The sequence below is a fragment of the Protopterus annectens genome, chromosome 9.part0 (genome assembly GCF_019279795.1).
Source record: "Protopterus annectens isolate FY-2018-M chromosome 9.part0, PAN1.0, whole genome shotgun sequence".
NCBI classification, from domain to species: domain Eukaryota; kingdom Metazoa; phylum Chordata; order Ceratodontiformes; family Protopteridae; genus Protopterus; species Protopterus annectens.
Genome location: NC_056743.1, coordinates 213,054,701 through 213,070,212, shown reverse-complemented (window position 1 = coordinate 213,070,212; position 15,512 = coordinate 213,054,701). Strand labels below are relative to the sequence as shown.

Genomic DNA, 15,512 nt, shown 5'->3' with positions numbered 1-15,512 from the left:
AACTTCTACTTGAAGTTCTCCTGGTGTTCCTCAAGGAATTTAATTAATTTACTGATTTATGTACCTATTGCAACTTTTTGCGGAATGTCCCAAATGACCCTTTTCAAAGTTGGTCAGGGAAGAAATCTGCACACTGTAGTCACATATGATATGGACACTACAAGCAATTTGTACATGTTTTAAAAAAACAACTTCAGCATTTGTTAACCTAGTAGGAACCCTGATCCTAAACTCTGCTAAGTGACATCCTACAGAAGAGAAATCATAAAAAACTGTAGTTATATACATTAAGTACATAAAGCATACACTTCATGTAAAACATTAGATTTATACAATACAGAGGATCAATAACTTCAAAGAGTGAAGAATATACTCTAAGCTAAGACTCTGGGACAAACACGTGGATGAGCTAATTTAAAAGGAGAGAAGGAGCTATGCTAGTAATTATCAAGATATGACGCTGCATGGATTCAGAGAGGTAGTTTGGGAAGGTTGTTTTTAATAAATGTTTGAAGCACCTGTGTTGAAAATGATAGTTCAGCATTAAGAAGGCTGAAGGCTCTGAGGAATGAATGAAATGTTGATAGATGAATATCAACAACAGAACTCCCCCTATAGACCCATCCCTACGAGGGCTGAATCCAACCATTCTGCCAACATTTCACCCTCTGAATTCCTGAAAAAACTCGCTAACTCAGAACTCCTCTCTCATAGCCAAGCAAAATGATCCTTACACTACAATTAAAAGCCTCCCTTCGAAATCACCAATATCACTCCCAGACAGACAAATTAGACCCTTAGTAAAACAAATCTATACTGACTCTCCTTCTGACCTTGGCGACTTGTGTCCTTGGTTTTTGTAGCACTCTAGAAAATTTGTCTCTACCACCCTGAAACACATTAAGACTTAAATCTTACTACCAACACCATCCCGTTATATGGAAAACGGCCATTGTAAGATGCATACTCAAATATCCTAAACCTACAACTAACCACTTTAGACCAATTTCAAATTTCTTTGCTGTTGTCAGAATTCTGGAGAAACTACATTATAGACAGCTTACCACCTACCTGTAAAATATCACCAATTCTACAACAAACAATGCAGCTTCTGGGCAAGCAGAAGCACCCAGACAGTGTTTTGGATCCTGACAGGTTAAATATCTACTAACATGGATAAAACAAGCCTAACAAATGCTGTGACATAACCAGAGCCCTCAATATGACTGATCACTCAGTACTAGTTACTTATCTAATAAACAGATGTTAGCCCAGAAACCCCTCCTTGGTTCAAATATTTCCTGGACAACAGATCCTTCAAAGGATTGTCTCTGTCCTTTCAAACTCTACCTGCATTCACTCTTGGGTTCCACAAGGCTCTGTTTTCACCACACTATTCTTCTCAGCTATGAAGGATCTAAGACATGTTGACTAAGAATACCCTCTCATCTGAAAAGATGCTCGCTTCAAAGCCCTGTCTCTTTACTCAGTAACATACTGAGATGTGATCTTTGCCTGGCATACAAGACATCCCTGGACCATGTTTTTGATGACTCTTTTGCACATCAGCAAAACAAACAGCATCAGAACTACTAGATTAAAAGACCTACATTTTGTTTGCAACATAAACAGGACATGTTGGACAGATACGTTTCTCTGAGAATTTCCATTCTCTGGAACAGGCTCCCCATCCATGTGGAACAGAGTTCCTCCCTATCCCTATTTAAGCACAACATGGACCTATGGATAGGTCATCAGATATTTGCCACTTATCTTGCTCCTAGATCTCTGATGGACAGAGGCAGTCAGTAAATAACACTTACAAATCAATATAAATCAAATATGTGCATCACATTTGGGTTGCACAGCTACGCTTTTAAGGGCCTTAGTGGTTATTACCTTTGTATACTATACACATATGAAGCTCGCACACTAGATGCTCCCAAATGTGTTGATCCTGAACAGAAAGTACAGTTGTGTACACTTACCCTAAATGTAGATGTTAGAGTGTATTCACTGTTGCAGTCATCACACTTGGGTTATCTGCCTGCGGGTAGCCCTCAGTTGGCCCGAATACCAGAGTCTTAGTATTTCTGCATCAGATGCTGTCACTTCTTCCATGATGTCAGGTCATCAGGGGTATAAAACAGGCATCTGACGCCATTACATCAGTTTTTCTTGCCCCAAATGTCAGGAGCCCCCAAATAGGGAGCTAGTGTATGGTGTGGAACACCACCAGTAAAAAGTAAATACCAGTGCAATTAGGAATGGCAATAGAAAGGAGAGGTAGAAAGACAGAGAAAACCAGGGGGCTGGAGGGAGGGAAACCAGGACTGCAACAGTGAATATACTCAAACATCTACATTTATGGTAAGTGTACACAACTGTACTATGTTCTTCATGTTTCACTGATGCAGTCATTACACTTGGGTTGATTCCCAAAGCTGAGGATGTGTGGAGGCAGTCAAGAAGTGTTAGGTCTGGCTAGTAGGCCTTGCAAGACTGCTGTAGCAAATCCAGCCCTGGATTTGGAAAAGATAGGTAAGTGGTAATGCTTGGTGAAGGTGTGTACAAAACTCCAGGTTGCAGCTTCCAGAATGTCCCTGGTAGGGACTCCCCTCAGAAATGCTGTAGAGGTGGAAGTAGCCCTAGTGGAATGTGTTCTTACCCCCTGTGGGGTAGGTTTTCCATGGTGCTTGTAGCAAAAATGGATGCAATGTGCTATCCATTTGGAAATGGTTTGTTTTGAAATGGCCTTACCCTCTGCCCCAGTAGCAAAGCTGACTAGCAGCTGGTCAGATGTTCTGAAAGGTTTAGTCCTGTCAAAGTAGAACCTCAGCTGTCTGTGCACTTCCAAGGAGTGCAGGATCCTTTCCCCTTTATTCTGAGGGTTAGGGAAGAAGGTTGGTAAATGTATGGATTGGTTTAGAGCCATGCTGGACACCACCTTAGGCATAAAGGATGGGTTAGTCCTGAGGGAAACCCTGTCAGCATGGAAAATAATGAATGGTTCCACAGCCATTAGTGCCTGTAACTCAGACACTCTTATAGCTGAAGTCAAAAGTTAAGGTCCCAGGCAGGGGTGGGTGCTCTCCTAGGGGGCCTTAAGTTGTTAGCCCCTCTCAGGAACTGTTTGATGAGAGGGTGAGAAAAAAAGAGGTGGCTCAGTATTATAATGAGCTGAGATGGCAGAGGCATGAATCTTAATGGAGGAGAAGGATACATCTCTGTGGAGTACCTCTGCTAGGTAATCCCAAATTAGAGTTCAGGAGGGCACTGCTGTGTCCTTTCCTTTAGACTGATTCCAAGAACAATATCTTTTCCACTTTTCAGCATAGGATTTCCTAGTACTAGGCCGTCTGGCTTCAAGAATAATGTCCAGCACCTGTTTGCTGAGGGTTGCTGGTGGTGTATTCAAGGGATAAGCCAAGCTGCAAGGTTTAGGGTTTGCAATTGTGGATGCAAAATCTGTCCCTCCTGCTGAGACAGCAGGGTAGTAGTCTGGTGTAGGTCCCAGAGTGGCACCCGTTGTTAGGCTGCGTAGGACTGGGTACCAGTGCTGGCGTGACCAGTCTGGGGCAATAAGAATTGCCCTTGGCCTGTCCTGCTTTATCTTGAGTAGTACTCTTGAGAGAAGGGGAAGAGGGAGAAAGGCATAGACTGAGAGGTTTTCCCATTGAAAGGATAGGGCATCCAACTTCCAGGCCTTGCTGTGAGGGTTCCTGGTGCAGTATTTGCTTAACTGGTGCTTCTGGGGGGAAGCAAAGAGGTCCACCTCCGGTGTCCCCCACCTCTGGATCAGAAGGTTGAAGGTGTTGTGCTCCAATTTCCACTTGTGTGGGTCTAGGAGATTTCTGCTTAAGTCATCTGCCAGTGAATTTTGTTTGCTTGGCAGGAATTGAGCTTGTAGATGCACTTGGTTGCTCAAGGCTGTGTTCCACAGGGCCATGGCTAACCTGCAGAGTGGGTAAGAATGGGTTCCACCCTGCTTGTTTGTGTACCACATAACTGTGTTGTCTGTTTTTATCAGCAGTTGTCCTGGAAGGATTAGGTATCTGAAAGCTGTCAGAGCATTCTGTACAGCTAGCATCTCTTTTTGATTGATGTGCAGGAGAATCTGCTGTGGGCTCAAGCGGCCCTGAATGCATTTGCCTGCCATGTGAGCCCCCCATGGATAGTCTGATGCATCTGTTGTCAAGGTTTGGGTGGTGAAGGGTTGAGTGAAATGCAGTCCCTTGTTGTGACTGCATGCTTCTGCCCACCAAAGTAACTCTGCCCTTAGACAAGGTATGATAGGAATGACTGTTTCCAGGTCCTGAGAATGTTGGCACCAAAGACTTTTTAAGTACCATTGAGGTTTCCTCATATGCAGTCTTGCGTATGGAATTAGCAGAAAACATGAGGCCATTAACCCTAGGGATTTCAGTATGTTCCTTGCAGATAGCTGGGGTTCTGGTGGCCATTTGTTTGAAGTAGTTTGTCAGATAGACTTGTTTTTCTGAAGTGAGAAATGCCATCTGGGAAGTTGTGTCCAAGCTTGTTCCCAGGAATACAATCTTTTGACTGGGTATCAGTTGTGATTTCTTTTCATTGATGGTGTACCCCAATGAAGTGAGAAGGCCTTTTACAAATGCCAGGTGCGGAAGTAGCAAGAAAAAAGGATCCCCAACAAGGTACTTAGCTTTAAAAGACTTCAGGATTATAAACTTGAAAACGAAAAATTTCAGGTAGCGGCCGACCGGCACTTGCGAACTGCTTCTGCTTCGGGCTCCTCCTCGGCAAGAAAGACTGATGTAATGGCGTTGGCTGCCTTTTTTATACCCCTGATGACCTGACATCATGGAAGAAGTGACAGCATCCGATTCAGAAATACTAAGACTCTGGTATTCGGGCCGACTGAGGGCTACCTGCAGGCAGATAACCCAAGTGTGATGACTGCAAGAGTGAAACACTAAGAACACCAGAACTATACAGATTTGAAGCCAGTTGTAGCTGACCCCAACAAACCAGATGCTATGCAAGGTCAAAGCAATGCAAAGTCACATAGTTTGCAAGTACAAAATACAGGAATCAAACCCTGGATTACAGCATGAAAGTTATTAGCAATTCATATCCTTAATGTTCTGAGCTAAACTGTCACATTTACTACAACGGCTGCATAACTTTATATCAACAGCAATTTATCAGAATAACAGGCTTAAATATCGATAGCCATTCATCTAATGATACCAATATCACTGCCTCTTTAAGAGGCTTGCAATAAATGTGACACACTACACACGTACATAATACAGGAAAATAGGGAATTAGGCTCCTTAACTCCCTGGCTCTCTGATGCAGAGGACTAAAGCCCTTACCGCAAACCAAGTCCATATAGTGACTTAGGCACTGGAACAGTTGATTGGAACTGGGAAAGAGGGAGTGATAAGTGCTGACTCATCTCTCCTGGGGAAGGAACTGTGGTTTCTCGAGCTGCAATTTGGTCTCTTGCAAGTAGAGGCTTACAGTTTACAAAGTCTACTGATGTCAGTAATAATGGGCTTGGATCTCCCAAGATGGAGCAAGCTAGCATGCATGTCTGTGTGTGCATACATACACACACACACACACACACACACACACACACACACACACACACACACACACACACACACACACACACACACACACACTATGGGAGGACATAGGAAGCCCCTGCAGTAACATAAGTGCCCATGTCAGACACCAACTGGGTTAGGAACTTAAAGCAGGATAAACTCTGATGGCTGCCTGTACATGTCAGTCTTTGCAGTCACCTTTCACCTCACATTGAATGAATCCCATGATAATACATATTGTGACTCCTATGACTGTTTCCATTTCCACCAGGTAGCTATGCTAGTATGAAGCATTAGCACACACATAACATACTGGGGAAGTACAGGCTGTGTTAGAGAGCTTAAAACAACAGACAGCAGACATCTGGAATTATGTTCTTGTCATTACCATAATAACTGGAAGATCAGAATGCAGTTTTATGCCATTAAGTCACAAGTCAGCTGTGCAGGCCTTATCTAACAACCATATAGATGAAATGTTTCAGCAGCCTGGAACTTATCTAGTAACTCGCGTCTTTCACACTGCTGGCCATACTTCACACTTCATCATTCACTATTGTGATTTTAAGAGGTCTCTATATATAGTCACAGAGCTTCATGGAAATTGATAACTTATATCCAGCAAATCAACAACACGATATGGTCGCTCATACTGCATGAAAAAATATATTCAAGAAGTACAGCTAGAATGCAGTATCCTTCTGTGGCAAACTTCCACTTTACAAAATTATGAAGGCCATATAGAGACAATTTACATTTTATAATCTGCACTTAATATTTTCTTTACAATGTGGGATGTATAAATAATGCATCCACATAATCAGAAAGTGGCACGGAGTCAAACTGGACCATTCCTGCACTTGTCCATCTACAGTACTATTAAAGGACATATGTGTCGCTACATTATTTATTCACTTTACATAACCCACATGCGGTATTATATAGCTTATTTACAAGTGGAAAAGCTGTGAAACAACAGCTGGAAAAATGGAAAGACAAAGCAGGTTTCATTTCACTTCATTTAACTACTTATCACGAAACACTGTTCACATGAAACTAATATAATGGTCTTTGAAATGTTGAATTCTGATTGGTTCTTGAAACCCCAAAATCATTATGTTAATATACTTGCTGACCTACATGGTGAGCCTGGTAACAGAAAGAGGAATATCACTGCAACAACAAGGTTTTAAACATTCAAATAAACATATAAACACAGCTATTTTTTCATTTAGCTAGACAGTGTTTACTAAAAAAATGAACATTTATGGTCTTGTTCAATTTTTAATAAACAGTACTCAGGCAAGATAAAGATTGCAGTGGTGGTACTGCGGTAGTGTTGTCGCCTCACAGTAAGACGCTGTCCTGTTCGATTCTCAGCTAGAGCGTCTTCTGTGTGGAGACATGCGTAAATGGGCGTACCTTCGTTGAAGGTTGTGCGTCAGGGCCGGCAACTCGGCACTTAAAAATCTACTGCCAATCATTAGCGGACTGGAGTTCCACTGTGGCGACCCCTAACTGGGAAAAGCCGAAAGACACAATAATAACAACAAATCAGGCAAGATAAAGAAAAAAGTTTGCCATTAGTACATTTTAAAGAATATCTGAAACCTTCCATGTAGCCCAGCCCAACAATATTACAATAATCTATATAATAAAATTATCTGTTGGGAAAGAAACGGCAGGCTGAGGGATTCCCTGTGTCGACCAGCTGTATAACTGTGCCTCTGCAGTTTATCATTGCAAGCTCTCCTGAACCCGTCTGGTGCTCAGAGGTGTCTATAGTCATTCCTTACCACTATCTCACAAGAATGTGCCTAATTGTTGGGAGGAAGGGGGACAATATGGGAGATAGTTGTAAATTAATGGAGCTACTGAAACACAATGAAGCCCAGAAAATGTGGCACTCCACCTTGGGCCAAGACAAAATTAAGTACTGTGCACAGACAGCCTTTCAACAATAGAGTCAGTGAAATATGCTAGAAAATCCCATGTTTTAAATGGCCCCTTAACCCTTTAGCCCAACTAATCTCCATATACTTACATTTTCATAATGCCTTTTTAAATTATCTGCATTTGCTAGCATGCCAGCCTTTAACTGGTATCAACATTGATGATATTGGTGGGAGTGCATTGGAACACAATGAAGCTGGACACATATCATTAACAAAAAACAAAAAAAAAATGGTAGGTTCTGCTACATCTTTTAAGGGTTGGCAGCCGAACATGTAGCAATATCAGTTTCTCAGTCTTTTCTAATCATAATTACTTGTGTGTGGGGCAATATCAAGATATTTAAACATTTTCTGCATTGGATCAGATCATTTTGGAATTACTATTAGAAAGGCATTTTTAAAACAAGCTTATTTAGATCTGCTTTATTAGTCTCAAAGAGAAAACTCATCTAAGCAATATCTGTCAGTCATCTAGATGTGACAGTTATCAAGATTCCTGGTCATACCCCTCACCTCTTAGCTCAAGAAATTTGGACAAAGCCTAAAGTAACGGGGGGTAAAGGTACAAAAACAGGGACAGATTTTTAAATATTGCTCTTGTAAAATTAGGAAGTTGCTAGAATAACAAGATTTGTATTAGCATGTATTTTCTGAAGGGTATCTAGTTTGAAACTCAAATGTATATAATTACTTAGTGAACATTACTTAATAAACAAGGCAAACAAAAAGGTGGAGAGGGCAAAACACCTCTGACCAACTGGGTAAATTACTGGTAGTGAGTGCCCCCCCCCCCCCCCCCCAAAAAAAAAAAAAAAAAAAAAAAAAAAAACTTGACAGTGTGCTGAGGAAATGATAACACAGCTTTCTTTCCTGGAAGGGAGAGCTGTGATCTTCCTAGAGGTATGACAACAAATATAAACCGCTTTCAGGAGGGTGTGTTGGACTGGTAAGGGGTTCTAAAACACCAGACTGAGTGGTTGATGAAGGGGAAGAGCACTATAAAAAGGCTTAAAATCATGTGTATTCAGGTTGTCCCACGAGTAGTGGGAAAGGCATCCCAATTACTTGTGTTCCTTTAACAACCCACATGCCAGAAGTGAGAGGAAAGGCAGAAATAAGGGGGTTAGAGGGTGTTAACTGTTTTGGGGGAGCACCGCATAATTAACAGGCAGACACCAAGGACTTTATAACCTGAACTAGCCTGTTGACCATGCACTGGGGATGTAATTTAAGGGTACTGTAAGAACATAGCTGCATGCACATTATAAACTTTTTACATTTCACTGCCTTGGTTTTCGTCTCTGTCAGGGGAATTAATAAGTTAAAAAGCATGGGTGGACACAAAGGTCAATGCTAGAAGGTTATCTGGGTTGGTATTGTGTAAACAACAACATGGTCAAGCTGATGTCCAGACTACTAAGACTGATGCCTCAAAATCTGAATAAAGAAACAGAGCAGCAGAACAGAAGGTACATAAATGCACAAACTAAAATGCATCAGGAAAGGCAATTCAGCCTACTGTTCTAGCAGAGCCCAACCTCTTAGAGCAAGAAATCTGGACAAAGCTTAAAATAATGGGGGTGCAAGGATCCAAAAATCGAGACAGATTTTTAAATATTAATCTTATAAACTTAGAAAGTTTATAGAATAACAGTACTTGTGTTACCTTGCATTTTATGAAGGATATGACATCTGAAACACAACTGTATGTCATTATTTAGTGAATTCAGTCCTCGATGATTTGCCAGAAAACCACAAATTTTATGAAGAACAGACCAAAAATATGAGACAAAAATATGGACATTCTGTGAAAATCTGGACAGTTGGGAAGTATGCCAGGCATCCTCAGTAGATCATACAATCAAACAACAAAATCAAAGCTTTTTATTTAATTATTTTATTATTCTGTTAACCAACAAGCCACTAGGCACAAATACTCCTTTTCAAGCGTGAGCCAAGTGACTTGTTAGGAATCACCAAGCTTATTACTTTACACTGGCAGTGCAATAAAAAGGCACTCCAAGTTAGATCTTCACTTATTGTCATTATCTGAAAGCAGACAATGCCTTTTCATTTTAAATGATGACGTATGTACTACAAACTTTTCAAAACCAAGACCTGATGGGCTTAAACTACAAAACAAGTTTAACAAGACTGTTTGCCAGCTTTTGTGCAAGCAAACTGAGTTTCATTTAGAGACACATAGACAATCAGCCTAGCAACTGAGAAATGGGTTAGATATATCTGAAGTCTGATAAAGCTTAAGGAAGAGCCAAATTCAGGAATGATGCAATCTAACTAGTAGGTCAAAACCAGGTTTCCTAGTAAGACACAATGATATACACAGGTCAAATGCTTATTACTATCATACTGTGGGGAGGGAGGGTTCAGATCAAGTTGTTAGCAGTAATGTGATTTCTGCATTTCTCTTGTTAATGTTTTCAGCTTCAAGGCGAAGGAGGTTGTAACACACAGTCTTAATCAATCAGTGCAGATCAGCTAAGGATTAAGGAGGAAGGCAGCTTCAGTGATCTGTTGGGTCAATAAGTATTCAGCTACTGCAGCCCAGTGTCAGGCTGTAACTTATTTCACAGTGGGTCTTGCCTAAAGTCAGCACCATCTTGTTCCTCAGGCACTCCTTATTAGAATCATTTATCTGTTCAAGTAAGCAAAACAGATGTTCTCAGTAGGCAGGTCTGAAAAGAGAATAAAGAGAAACAAAGAAAGGGAGAAATGCCATGCAGTTATAACAGCAAATGTCCAACATAATTTAATTTAAAATACTATACAATGACAACACTGACAGACTGTTACTGACAAAGTAACAATCTAAAAGTACAGTTATCAGAAGTCATATGTTTCAACCTCCTAGGGCAAGAAATCTGGACAAAGCCTAAAATAATCGGGGGCAAAGGCCCACAAATAGGGACAGGTTTTAAATATTGCTCTTATAACCTTAGAAAGTAGCCAGAATTTCAGGATGTGTGTTAGCATGTATTTCCTGTAGGATAACAAGCCTGAAGCTCAAATGTATGTCATGTAGTGATGTCAGTCCTCAGTAATTTGCCAGAGAACTGAAATTTTATGAAGAGCAAGGAAAAATATGTAAATTCTGCAAAAGTCAGGACAACTGAGAGGTATTCCAGGAGATGAACTACATTGTGGCAAAGGTCATGACTACCATCTAAGAAGGCAACAGAATTCCAGCACTGAACACCAAAAATGATTCCTACAGGCCTCTGCTGTGCATTCCTGAGAATATGGCTTGGTCACTAAATACACAGGCATAGTGCTCACTGGCAAGGTGATTACATGGCAGTGGCAGCCATACACACTGATCAGCTGCAAAGACACTAGTGTTCCATGTTAGAACTGCCTCTGCATGTTTGTATTCAGACAAGAGGATGCCTAATAAATTTTGTTTTGGGGTCACATAAGGTAGCAAGCAGATGGCTGAGGGAGATGTGGTACAGGAGGTGTAGAAATAGGCATAAAATATTCTGCTATACATCACCCCGTTTGTTTGTGACACCCCGTCACAAACAGTGATTCTTCCTGTCTAAAACTCTTCCATCTGCAACTAAGAGTCTCAAGATGTTGTCTATTTATTTTGAGTAATCTTGTCAACATTATAATTCTGTGGTAAAGAAGCAGAAACTAAGGAAATGTTTAGCTAATCCTTGAGTCTGAAGCATACAGTAAAATAACCCATGGAGATAATCAGACTCTAAAAAAACAGACCTGCCATGAAGATGATGTAAGCGACAGTCGCAAAGATGAAGCAGCATCTGGTAGGTTAAGTACCACGATGCTTTTCTGTGCTTGCCAGCCTTATTTTTGGGACCATTATTTTAAAAGGCTTCACAAACCTTTTTATTAAACCATAGCCCAAATAAATATAGCAATTCCATAACTGACATCACTCATGGGATAATTTTGGGATGTGTCCATAGATTATAATGAAGACCACGTATGCATAATGGTACATCCATTAACCCCTAAGGACTCATTCCCATGTTATTACCTGTGTCAAAAGTCAGAGTAATAAAGGTTAAGTGAAGCCTCTACTTTCACAAGAGAAATTAGAAACAAGATAGGCGCAGAAAAAAAAAATGCCACACAACAGTTCAGCTTCAGATGAAGAAGGTCAAACAAGACAGAACATCACTAAGTCCATCAATGTATGACAGTAGCTAAAGACAAGTTTTCAAATACTGTGCCTTTAAACTCTGTGGTATAGAGGGATACACGCAACACTATGACCCAGAAAACACAAGTTTGAGTAGTGTTCACAGCGCCAGCCAAGGGGAATTGGCTGCAAATGCTGCCTATCCTATGACAGGGGAGAAGACTTTTTTTGCTGTTGCCATAATACCCTTTACCTGGGGGCATAAATCTTTCACAGATGTCTGTGCCATAAACAACAACAGGGAGAACAAGAGGAAAAAACAGATGATGAGCTGTTCAACACAAGGGAGCATAACAGGCAGACATGGACAACATCAAGTTACTCCTTCTGTGAGTATGGCTGTTCTTCCACTTCCATGTACATATTCGCTTGTATAAATAAAAAAATCCATCTCCCAGCTACTATACGATGCCTCCTCCTCAGCTATCACCTCCTATAAAGGTACAAATAGGCTACATGGGGAAGAATGAAGGAAAATGAGTGGTGCAGTTATGAGGCCACAAAACTTACGGATAAAGTAATACACCACTGTTATTGCCAGTTTTCAAGACAGACAGAGACTATGAGAGTCTGATGCTTGATATCTGTATGATTGTGGGGAACATGCATCTCATCTTACACAAGCGTTATTACTAATCAACAAATACCTATACTTTAACTCAATACTCCACAGTTCCTCAGTAAAAAAACAAAGTGTTACACAAAAGCACATGTTCTCTGAGGCCTGTCTAGCTTTGCTTGTGCCCTTCTGTTGTAAAAGGTTTATAATTTTAAAACTATGAATCATCTTATAATTTTAAAACAGTCTGCAACTGAATAAAACACATCAAGGAAACAATGGACTTCTGTGACAAAACCTATTATTATTTTTTTTAATAAAAAAAATTTACCGCATGAACTTGACTTTGTGAAGCTGGAAAATCATCATAGAGATACTATGGGTGTAAAACCCATATTATGGTATTTTCCAGGAAAAAACATACAATGCCTACAAAAGAGGTGACATAATACTTCTACATTTACCTTTAAGCAAATGTGCACACGGAATTTTCATATACTCCACACATTTATAATTTTTCTACAGAAGAATCCAGTAACTACAACTTCCTGACAGTGTATGACTCTGACTCCACAAACTATTCAACTTTGGGTTATGGCTTAAAAATAAACTTCAAAATCAGCCAAGAGGTCCTCTATGAATTATTTCATATATTTTAATCAACACGTGATTGCTCAGTCCCAAAACATCCAAAACTTTGGGAAGTCAGTCACTAGTCAAAAAATGAGCACTCCCAAGGTCATAAAACACAAATTTTCTGTTATTTTGCAGAAGGGAAAGCCCCCTGCACCCATGAAATATGGATCAAGCTAACCACCTCAAACATATATGGATTCATATTAATTGATTGACAACTCTTTGATCGAGTTCTGATAGATAAAAAAAAGTCCAACTTTTAGCAAACCTGAATGGAAAGTTATTTTTGCAGGTGGGCAAGCCCCCTTCCTCGTTAGTATAGTGGTGAGTATCCCCGCCTGTCACGCGGGAGACCGGGGTTCGATTCCCTGACGGGGAGCATGCATTTTTCTTTTGGTAGTGGGTGGGAGGTTGGTGTAATGGTTAAGGTGTTTACCTTACAGACACAAGGTGCAGGGTTTGATTCCTACATGGGGTAATTGGCTAGACTTAAAATGGCCCACAAGGGCAGTTAGCCTAGTACTAATCTATAAACCTAAACCTATAAACCTTGCAACTCCAATGTGCAGGGACACCCTTCACTCCCCCTCAAACTTATATATACATACTTTGAGGTTGCACAACAGTAGAGGAAAAAAGACAACTCCACTGCTGGTGAAAGTTGTTTTTACCCAAATTTCTCCACTCGTTCAGCACTGACTCACAGAGTTGTTGATCAGGTGACACATTCTCATTTACTGATTCACATGGATCTAGTTCACAAGTTGAAGTTTCAAAACTTTGAACTACAAATGGTCAAGACCATAAAATCAAAGTTTTGAAACTTCGAAATTGCAATAAAAAAATAAATAAATACATTTTTTACGTTTTTGCAGGGGGGCAAACCCCCTGCACCTACCACACCCTCTATTAAAAAAAATATACCAACTCTGATATCGCACTACAGTGAGGAAAACAGTACATTTCCCATTCCCCACTGTACGTCAGTCTCCATTCAAAACTTCAATCTTATGCTCACAATCATTTGTAGGGAATCCATACATACATATATAAACATACACACATACACACACACACACAGATATATAAATAGATAAATACATAGAAACATAAACGGAGAAAGATAGATAATATTAATTATATGCTAAGTCCAAGACTGCATAAACTCAGGAAAGAGGGAGAAAGTGAGGATAACACAACACTCAGTTTTTCACTTTTCCCAAAGTCTAACCACCATGAAAGAGCACCAGCACTCTTTCAAGATCAATGTTTTGACTGCTAGTTAACTCACCAGTGACAGACAATAGGGATAACACAATCAGGTCAATTCACATTTGTGTTATCAATAACTTCCCTAGAAAGTAGAAATCTGATGACTATCCTAGATAATCTGGTCTCTAATTGGATACAAAATAAATAAAAAAAACACTGTTCTGTCTAGGAATGGTTCCTGCCTTGTGTTTGCTGTTTTCCCAGATTGCCTCTGGTTTTACAGAGGCCTAGATTGAATACAGCAGCAGAAAAATGAACAGATGCAATTGTATCAAAAACAAATAAAAATGCTTAAATTTACTAAGTTTAAATATAATGGTGTGGAATGCCATAAAAAAATTGCATGCTATATATTCACATTGTTTAGCTGTATGTCCAATGAAAAACACATTATTGATATTTCTTACAGACTGAAATGAAGTTTTCTATCTTGGGTTCCTCGGAATAATCTTCACTTTGATAATTTTTATCTTTATGCGATCAGATTTAATTTTGATGTCAGATTTTTTTTAAGTTTAGTTTCTGTTGTAGTGATTCTCATTTCTTTACCGTCTCTTTCAATCTTTTATTATATCTATTAATTATTCAAGACAGCATACTTATTAAGATGTGCTATATTTTTTAACATTTTCATTTAATCTCACTTCTTTTATAATCAGTAATAAATACACCTACACAGCTTTTCTCAGGGCTAATGAGGATAATTACTACATTCTCAGCTCTTCTTGCAAGTATGTTCTTTTAGAGTGATGCAGATTTCAGTATGAACCGTTATGCCTTCTGATAAAGCTAATTTAATTACTGTTTCTGTTATGCATGATGTTTGAAAATGTGTTAAGCCCCTTAATCAGTTCTATGAATGAAGCTCTAAATTGTCTCATGTACATTAAAAACACAGAAAGATATTGTTGATTTCCACTTCATGCAACCTTGCTGCTTATGTACAAGTATATACATTAATATGTCTTAAAAGCTAACACTGTTTGTGGTGAGCATATATATTTTCTACAACAAAATGCCAAAAAGAATCTGCTTTACATTGTTTACGGACCTGGATATTTTCCTGTTACAAAATACAAGCTGTGTTTTTTCTGTCATTTGTTAATCATATTTTCTGACCTGTTCAAAACTGCTTCATGCTTAGTAATGTATTGTGGAACAGGCAGCCCATTTTTAGTGATCTACGTATATACTGTAAATGCCTTTTTTTTAATTTCCAAATGTGTTTGACATGCCTGCCATTACTTAAAATAGACAGTTACAGGTATAGATATAAACTGTTTTTGAAAAATCTCCCCTACATT

General features: G+C 39.6%; 1 protein-coding gene and 1 non-coding gene across 11 annotated transcripts in view; one reads left to right on the top strand and one right to left on the bottom strand.

Annotated features, from left to right (window-relative positions):
• Positions 1–15,512, bottom strand: part of PLEKHA7 (pleckstrin homology domain containing A7) — a 2,079,953-nt gene that overhangs the window by 1,340,869 nt on the left and 723,572 nt on the right. The gene's annotated exons all lie outside the window — the stretch shown is intronic.
• TRNAD-GUC lies at positions 13,244–13,315 on the top strand. The gene has a single exon. It is a non-coding gene; the product is annotated as a tRNA-Asp (tRNA).